Source organism: Eriocheir sinensis, chromosome 48, assembly GCF_024679095.1.
Source record: "Eriocheir sinensis breed Jianghai 21 chromosome 48, ASM2467909v1, whole genome shotgun sequence".
Taxonomy (NCBI): Eukaryota; Metazoa; Arthropoda; class Malacostraca; order Decapoda; family Varunidae; genus Eriocheir; species Eriocheir sinensis.
The window spans coordinates 5,588,042-5,596,404 of record NC_066556.1 but is presented as its reverse complement, the minus strand read 5'-3'; the positions used below and the strand labels follow the sequence as shown (position 1 = coordinate 5,596,404).

The window sequence follows — 8,363 nt, the reverse complement described above, 5'->3', positions numbered from 1 at the left end:
CCACAGACCCCCCCCTCTCCGCCAAAGCCCCCCACCCCCCACCCCACCATAAGCACCCCCCTCCCCCTGAACCCCCCTTCCCATCCCCTGCCTCCCCTTTCTATTCACTACTTCCCCCTTCCCTCCCTTCTTCCCACCCTCCTATTTTTCCCTTCCTCCCTTAAAATCCCCTTCCCCTCCCCATTCTTCCTCCTCCCTTCCCTCATTCTTCCTTCTTCCCTCCCTACCGCCCCTCGAACCTCCCTCCCTTTCCCTCCCAAAATCCCATCCAAACCTTCCCTTCCTTTCTCCTCTTCGATAAAACAGACAATCCTCCTCCTCCTCCTCCTCCTCCTCCCCAAAACTTCCCTCTTCCCTCCTACATTCCCCCTTCCTAGCCTCCCCATAAAAAAAGATTCCTCTCACCCCTAAGCCTCCTCCTCCTCCTCTTCCTCTCCTCCTCCTCCCCCTCCCTCCCTGACTGGCTGAGCTCATCGATACCCAATCACGGGGACGCCTGGCTCCCGCGCTCAGCCAATCACAGCCCTGCAAGACTTATTAACCGTTGCCTCCCGATCCGCGCGCCCGGCTTTGTCTTCGGCTTAAACGCGTCCTCGGGAGAGCCGCCCCCCGCGCCTGTAATATCCCTAATCGAGACGGTAAAGGAGGGGGGGCGGGGGAAAGGGAAGGAGGGGGACGGGGGCGTTGGGGAGGTATTCAAGGATGTGGTTCTGGTTCTTCATGAGAGAGAGAGAGAGAGAGAGAGAGAGAGAGAGAGAGAGAGAGAGAGAGAGAGATTAATTTCCACCACTTCAAGTATTAAATGATTACCAGGAGTGAGGCTGCGGAGGAGGAGGTGGAAGAGGAGGAGGTATGAGAGGAGGAATGGATGGCAAGGAAGACTGGGTGACTGACTGACTGGTTGGTTGTTTGTATGAGCGATGGAGGTAAAGAGAAGGCAGAGGAGGAGGAGGAGGAGGAGGAGATGAACAGATAGATGGGAAGACTGACTGACTGAGTGACTGGATGACTGGTTGGCTGGCTCTTCGTGTGTGTGTGTGTGTGTGTGTGTGTGTGTGTGTGTGTGTGATTTTTCCCCCTTTTTTTTAATCTGCGTTTTTTTATGACCGCGGAAAAAGCGAACTGAATACGAATGAATAGCCGGATAGAAGGATGAAAACGATAGATAGATAGACAGACAGATAGACAGATAGATAGACAGACAGATGAGGGGGACGAATGGGTGGCTGTTTCATTATTATTTTTTGTGTTTGGGTCTTTTCTTTTTCCCTTTTTATTTACCAATGTGTGTGTGTGTGTGTGTGTGTGTGTGTGTGTGTGTGTGTGTGTGTGTGTGTGTGTGTGTGTTTGTTTTTTGTGGGTGGGTGTTTTTTTGTGTGTCCCAAATGAGAGAAATGTTGTGATTGGTGCTCGTTTTGTTGACTTTTTTGGGGACGTTAGTTGATGGGGGAGAGGATATTGAGGGGGAGGGGGAGAAGAGGAGAGAGGGAGGAGGAGGAGTTAGGAAAGTGGGGAGCGGGGGCAAAGAGAAGAGGGAAAGGGACGGAATGAAGAGGAGAAAGCAGGGAAGCCGAAGAGAAGTAGGAATAAAAATTAAAGAGAAAGAAACCGAAGTAGAGGAAAGAAGAAAAGATAGAAATATAGGAAGAGTATGAGATGAACGAGGAATGGAAGGAGGAAGAGAAGGGAAGGAAGTGAAGGTAGAGAAAAAAGAGGGAGGCAGATTGAGAGAGGAAAAAAAGGGGAGGAAAGAGATGATGACTTATTTGATGGGGGAGGAAAGAGGGTAAAGAAGGAGGAGACAGAAGGGAGGAGGAGAAGTAAAAGGAGGAGAGAGGTAAGGATGAAGAAGGTGGAAGGGAGAAAAGAGGTAAGGAGAAAAGAAAGAGGAAAGAAATTGAGAGAGGAAGAGGTGGAGGAGGAAGAGCATAAAAAAGAAGGCCGATGTAGAGAAGAGAAAAAGAGAAGAAGAGAAAAAGGTGGGGGGTGAGGAGAGGAAGGTGGAAGGGAGAAAGTCGTAGAAGCTCGGAAAGGTAAGGAAGGGGAAGGAGTGAAGGGAAGGCAGGAAGGGAAGGGATGAAGGAGAGAGGGGAAGGGGAAGGAGAGGGGAAGGTTTGAGGGGAGGAAGGAAAAGGGGAGAAGGGGGAGAAGGGAAGGAGTGAAGAGAAGGCAGGAAGGGAAGGGAGGAAGGAGAGAGGGGAAGGGGAAGGAGAGGGAAGGAAGGAAAAGGAGGGGAAGTGGGGAGAGGGAAGGAGTGAGGGGAAGGCAGGAAGGGAAGGGATGAAGGAGAGAGGGGAAGGGGAAGGAGAGGGGAAGGGTTGAGGGGAGGAAGGAAAAGGGGAGAAGGGAAGGAGTGAAGAGAAGGCAGGAAGGGAAGGGAGGAAGGAAAGAGGGGAAGGGGAAGGAGAGGGGAAGGGTTGAGGGGAGGAAGGAAAAGGGGGGAATGGGGGGAAGGGGGAGGAAGGGGGCGAAAAAAGTCCTCGTGTAATTACTATGAGTCTCGAGGGTCCACCTTTTCATGTGTTTGGCTGCGGCTCATCAGTACCCAAATTAATGTGTATCGCCGTGTGTGTGTGTGTGTGTGTGTGTGTGTGTGTGTGTGTGTGTGTGTGTGTGTGTGTACTTGCTTGTGTATATGTGTATGTGTGTGCCTCCTCTATACTTTTTTTTTTTATATAGAAACAGTGATTAGCGGGCCTGTTCCTCGTTTTTTTTTATCTTCTTTTTGCTCTTGAACTGCTTCCTTTACTGTAAAAAAAACTTATACTTACTTAATTACTTGCATACTTATCTACGTGTGTGCTTGTGTTTGTGTGTGTGTTTGTGTGTGTGTGTGTGTGTGTGTGTGTGTGTGTGTGTGTGTGTGTGTGTGTGTGTAAATATAACCCACATGTGACTTATGTACACGTAATTTTACTCTCTTGCAACACCGACATGTACGAATTATTTTATTACAAAGATGTATGAACGTATATTTCCTCTCCATTGACACGTACACAAACTTACACAAACATACACACCTTTATTCTGTGTGTACCAATAATAAACTAATACTTTATATATGTATTTTTCTCTCCTCTGAATACACCCCATCACTGCGTCTGTGTGTGTGTGTGTGTGTGTGTGTGTGTGTGTGTGTGTGTGTGTGTGTGTGTGTGTGTGTGTGTACGTCGCTACTTATGTGCGTATTGGTTTTAAATTACTGGTCATCTATACAGTCAGGTGTGAACAGGTGTGCTCATAAGTGTGTGTGTGTGTGTGTGTGTGTGTGTGTGTGTGTGTACTCTCTCTCTCTCTCTCTCTCTCTCTCTCTCTCTCTCTCTCTCTCTCTCTCCCTCTCTCTCACACACACACACACACACACACACACACACACGTCTGTCCGTTCATCAGGCTGTTGCATACACCCAACCGCCCCTCAGAGACAGAAGGGCACAAACGCCAAATCCCTCGGCACACGACGCCCCCCTTACCCCCCAATATCTCCCTACCTCCCCCGTTCCTCTGTTCACGCCCCTCTCTCCTCCTTTCCTCCCCTCCTTTTCCTCCTAATGCAACGTCCCCACCCCCCCTTTCCTCTCTCTTTTTCCTCCCCTCTCTTGGCTCCATAGTTCCCTTTCCTCCCCTTCCAATCCTCCCCCTTACCTCTCTTATCTCCCACTGCTCTCCATTCCCTTCCTCCCTTTCCTCTCCCCATACCTCCTTCTCCTCCCCTTCCTGCCCATGCAAGGCCCCCCTACCTCCCCTCCTCCGACCATACCAGCTCTTTTTTTATCTCTCTCCTCCAATCCATCACCCTCCTCCTCCTCCTCCTCCTCTTTACCTCCACCACTCATACAAACATCCCCCCCCCTCCCCCACACTAGCCTCTTCCCTATCCTTCATTCCCTGCCTCCTCCTCCTCTCCCTCCTCCTCCCTACCTCGGCATCAAAATTGCTGTGATATTAAAAAGAAAAAAAAAGGGACATGTATTTCGCATCCCAGAATCAAGTCCGCAATATGTTGATGGCAATTTGTTTTGAAAGCTTTATCGCATTTGCTGTTGATTAAATAGAATAATAGTCAACAAATGGCCTGATGTATACTTTTTTTTTAACCCGACCCTACCCCTCCCCTCCCCCCCCCCTTCCCATTCTCTCTTTTTTTTTTCCCCGGGCCTCCATTTATTCACTGTTAATTCAGGTGAGGCCAATAGCTTCCTGTCACAGCCGGGCGCGGGGCTAAAAAAAATGTGTGCGGAGGGACGAGGAAATATGTATGTTATATGGATTGATCTCTTGTTGCGGCCGGGCGGTGGTGGTGGTGGTGGCGGTGGTGCTGGGAAATTATGTATGTTTGGTGTGTGTATCTGTGTGTGTGTGTGTGTGTGTGTGTGTTCATCATAACTTCGCAAAATATTGACTTCTGGAAAAATGGACCGTAGCCTATTATCAAATATTTCAGAATTAAATAAACGTTTTCAGCTTCTAATTAACTTTCTTTCATGTCAAAACGCTGCTTAATTACAAGTTTATATTCTTCATTGTCTAATTATGATCAGTAATGATGAATGATGAACTGTTTTTTTCCAACAATTTACAAGCTTATTTCCTTTATTACGATGAACACTAATTTCCCTTTTTGAAGAACATATAATAATTACTTATACAGTTAACAATGAAAATTAATTATACTAGCTTAATGGTTTCCACGTCTACGATGATTTGTATTCTGTAAACTAAACACTGATATATAACTACTGAGTTGTTGTTTTTTTAGTTCCCGGGGAAATTATGAAGCTATGATTATTTTTATGTTCCAGATATGTAAATTCTCTTGCCGTTATCCGGCCTGCGAAAAAAAGAATAAAAAAATGTCTAACACTGTTTTGTCTCGAGTACGGCGGCGGCGGCGGCGTCAGTCAGGCAACACGGTTAAACTAAAAAAAATAAATAATAATAATAATAATAATACATGGCAACTTTGTGGGATATGAAGTCATGATTGTGGTTATGATAAAGTTTCACGTGCATGTATTAGCATAAACACATCACAGCAGTGGCAACACAATGATAAGTATGTGAAAAGATACGGGAATGTAGTAGTAGGCTATCACTTGCTGAATAAAAACGGCATTCAAGTGTAGTTTTGAGGTTTTTAGAGTTTCACATGCATGTATTAGCATAAACATATCACAGCAGTGGCAACACAATGAGAAGTATGTGAAAAGATACGGGAATGTAGTATATAGTAGGCTAGGCTATCACTTGCTGAATAAAAACGGCATTCAAGTGTAGTTTTGAGGTCTTTAGAGTTTCACATGCATGAGTTAGCATAAGATGACAGCAGCGGGAATAAAGAAACACAAATAAAGAAATAAAGATAGCCAATATAGAAAAACAATGCTAATAAATATAATACTAAGCGACGATAAGGTCAAGAAATCACATAAATGTAATACTAGGCTAACTAAAAAATAAATAATACACACACACACACACACACACCAAAACAAAAACAACAACCCACTCACCTCAATCTTCTCTCTCTCCTCCCTTTCTCCAGCAGTTCCCGGGCACAAGGACAACCAAGGATGCTGCCCCTGACGTCTCTGGTGTCTGTGTCTGTCTGTGCACCGCTGACATATCACAGACAGCCGTAAATATGAAGGAAAATAAAGACTTCCGGCCGCCGCGAGAACAGCACTCAACCCTCCACTCACAACAACATGACTGACTCCGCGCCCACCGTTGCCAGATTGTCGTACTCAGAACCTCGTATTTATCGGTTTCTGAGCCATAGCTGCTGCCAAAAACACCAATAATTAAGCATTTTAACGATAACTATATGTGAAGGCAGTTATTTGGGTCGACGAGGCAGTTTTGGGGTCGGAAATCAGCATATATAAGAGGCTGAGTACGATAATATGGCAACGTTGTTCAGACCGAGGATCAAATTTACTGCATTTTCGTATTGTTTTTATCACTTTTACAGATTTCCCGGTTTGATATTACACTTTATAATTTTGATGTTGTTGTTTTTGGTTATTTTAGGCAGAGGGAGAGGTGTAAGTAGTTGAAAAGAGGAAGAAATTTGAATGTTTGGGTGTGACTTATTTTTCAGCCTGTTCCTCGGCCTAGTATATACGTTATCTTTATTATTTTGATTCCCACGTTTTATTTTCCCGCCACATTAAAATTATTTAGATTATTTAAGACAGAGGGAGCGATGTAAATAGTTGGTTAGTATAAGATAGTTGAACGCTTATATACGTTCAGGTGTGACATATTTTTCAGCTTGTTCCTCAACCTAATATTTGTCTCTTTTATCGGTTTTGTTACCACGTTTACTTTTCCTATCTATATGAATTATTTTACTCATATTTCATGCCAGTATCTTTTTTACCCGTTTTAGCGAAACATCAGTATCTTCAACATTATCTTTCTCTCTTTATATTTCTTTCATAAAACGCTCAAAAAGGAAAATTCTTTCAAATTTTTTTCTTTTCTTTTTTTTACTCTTGAAAATATGGGATAATGCGGATCGCGTCGCCTCCTCCTCTGCTGCTGGCCGCGTGTTGCAGAAATACCTCCGAAATGAAATAAGTAAGAAATACATGAGGGGACATGAGGGGGGTCAGGGGGGGGTACCCCCGGGGAAAGGGGGGGGGAGGGGGGAGGGTCCGCAGCGTAAAGGTTGAAGGGTGTAGTTGTAGTTTAAGAGACCCCCCCCCAAACCCCGAAGCCCTCTGCTTTATATTTTGCGGGCTGCTGCTGCAGCCGCGCGCCGCAGCCAGGAGAGGACGCGCTTTCGTAAAAACCCCCCTATTTATTTTCAAAAAAAAAAAAAAAAAAGTGATTGTTTTTTCAAAGCGTTTCCATGACTGTTGAAGGTTTGTAGAAAAGATGAAGAGAGAGAGAGTGATGTTCATAAAAAGAGAGAGATACTGGCACGGACCTAATACGAATCTTTACCCATATTTCCTTATTACGAATCAATTTCAAAACTAATATGTCTAGAAAAGGCATATGGTAGTTTGATTATTAGGCTAGTGTCGTTATCCTCTCTCTCTCTCTCTCTCTCTCTCTCTCTCTCTCTCTGGTAAAGATAATGGTGTATGTTACTGAGTTGCCCCAATGTTACAGATGAAGATGAAGAGGATGGGACAAGCCTAACACGATCACCCACACCCACCCACCCTCACCCATACCCACGCCAGCTCACCTGCCCACGCCAGCACCCACACTCAGCCCAGCCCGCGCCAGCCCAAACCCACGCCAGCGCCAGCCCACGCCTACATCCAAACCCAAGCCCAGCCCAAGCCTACACTCACGCCAGCCCAAGCCTTCCATTCAGCCCATCTCCCAAGTAAGTTTCCCTGTATATGTGTGTGTGTGTGTGTGTGTGTGTGTGTGTGTGCACCCTCATTAGTGTACACGTGTGAGTGCGTCCATACAGTATACACACACACACACATACCTGCGAGTACTTAAGGTTATAATAAACAAGTGGACTTATTTTTTTTCGTCCCACTTTTTTTAATATTTTTCTACTGACGACATTTTTTAGCACTCTTAAAGGATGCTCTACTACTACTACTACTACTACTACTACTACTACTACTACTACTACTACTACTATTACCACTACTACTACTGATAACGATAAAGACGAGAATAAAAACAGTAATTAAGACATGAAAAAGAAGAGGAACAAGAAAAGGAACAAGAAAAACACTCTTGAGAAAATACCCCAAAAAATATGGACACGAAAATTAAATATAAGAGAAAAGATGAAAGACGAGAAATTAAATTAACACACAGGACATGCCACCAAAGACAAAAACGCACACACGTACACACACTTACACACACACACTTACACACACACTTACACACACACGCGTTCGTTATCCCCTCCATCACCTCACGACTCACGCACACAAATGCAACTTGACTCTGGAGAAGAATTTAAACACACATCAAAGAAAAAAGTATATAATAGAGATAAATAAATGAGAAAAAAATAACAGGAGTAAGAAAAAAATAGAAGTCTACACACACGCATATTTTATTTTCAGTAAGGAACACACATACACACATACACACACATACACATATACAACATTAGCAAAAAAAAAAAATAAATAAATAAAAAAAATAAAGCAAAGATGAAAAATGTATAAAGAGTAAAAATTTGAATAAGATGATAACCATATACATAAGTTAACAGTGCGCAACCCTCTACACACACACACACACACACACACTACACTACTCTCTCTCTCTCTCTCTCTCTCTCTCTCTCTCTCTCTCTCTCTCTCTCTCTCTCTCTCTCTCTCTCTCTCTCTCTCTCTTTCATGTTAATAATCAGAGTGCGTCAG

At 44.4% G+C, this 8,363-nt stretch overlaps 1 protein-coding gene across 1 annotated transcript in view; it reads right to left on the bottom strand.

The window, feature by feature from the left end:
- The window catches only part of LOC126981409 (potassium/sodium hyperpolarization-activated cyclic nucleotide-gated channel 4-like), a 42,214-nt gene extending 35,854 nt beyond the window's left edge, over positions 1-6,360 (bottom strand). Inside the window, exon 1 of the mRNA XM_050832426.1 lies at positions 5,514-6,360. The gene's annotated coding sequence lies outside the window, so the exon portion shown is untranslated. The remainder of the gene's footprint in view (positions 1-5,513) is intronic.
- Positions 6,361-8,363: the final 2,003 nt, after the last annotated feature.